This window comes from Psammomys obesus, unplaced genomic scaffold (assembly GCF_907164565.1).
Source record: "Psammomys obesus unplaced genomic scaffold, mPsaObe1.curated_primary_1811, whole genome shotgun sequence".
Lineage (NCBI taxonomy): Eukaryota > Metazoa > Chordata > Mammalia > Rodentia > Muridae > Psammomys > Psammomys obesus.
The window spans coordinates 10,262-11,069 of record NW_026592557.1 but is presented as its reverse complement, the minus strand read 5'-3'; the positions used below and the strand labels follow the sequence as shown (position 1 = coordinate 11,069).

At 50.0% G+C, this 808-nt stretch overlaps 1 pseudogene; it reads right to left on the bottom strand.

The window, feature by feature from the left end:
- Positions 1 to 5: 5 nt before the first annotated feature.
- Positions 6 to 525, bottom strand: LOC129682215 (olfactory receptor 52B4-like; annotated as a pseudogene).
- Positions 526 to 808: the final 283 nt, after the last annotated feature.

The window sequence follows — 808 nt, the reverse complement described above, 5'->3', positions numbered from 1 at the left end:
ATACTATTTTTGCAGAAAGTCAATCTTTTCAGAAGAAATATTATGGGGAAAATTGTACCATAGCTTCTCAGAAAGATGATCGCTCCAATTCTCCCAATCAGGGAGTTCGTGAGAACAGTGGTGTACCTCAGGGGGGTAGCAAATGGCAATGTACCGGTCAAACGCCATCACCAGCAAGATCCCTGACTCAGAGATGAAGGTGGAATGGATGAAGAAGAGCTGAGTGATGCAGCGCCCCAGCGAGATCTCGCCAGCGTGGAGCCAGAAGATGGCCAAGGCCTGGGGAACTGTGGACGTGGACAGGACGATGTCTGCTCCCGCCAGCATGCAGAGGAAGAGGTACATGGGTCCATGGAGACTAGGCCTTGTGAGGATGATGAAGATGAGCAGGCTGTTCCCAAGCAGGGCGGTGACATAGGAAATGAGGAAGGGGATGGAGATCCACACATGCTGGTCCTCCAGGCCGGGGATGCCCAGCAGGCGGAAGACTGTGTGACTTACAGCAGTGTGGTTTAAAGGAGTCATTCCCAGAAACCCCTGCAGATGCCAGTCCTCCAATCCCCACAGCTGGAAGGAAAGCTCTATCCCTTTAATTTCCGGTGGTATCACTGAGAGCTTTTGTTGTGTGCCACGCCTTCCATTTTCTGTGAATATGTAAATGAGAAACACACAAAGACGAAACATGGCCTATGCTCTAATGACTAACGTCCACACAACACCTCCCTAACCAAAAGTGAGAGACGTTGTTACAAAGAGTTAAACACACACAGGGTGGGTCGTTCATGCCTGAGGAACCTTGAATGTTAGT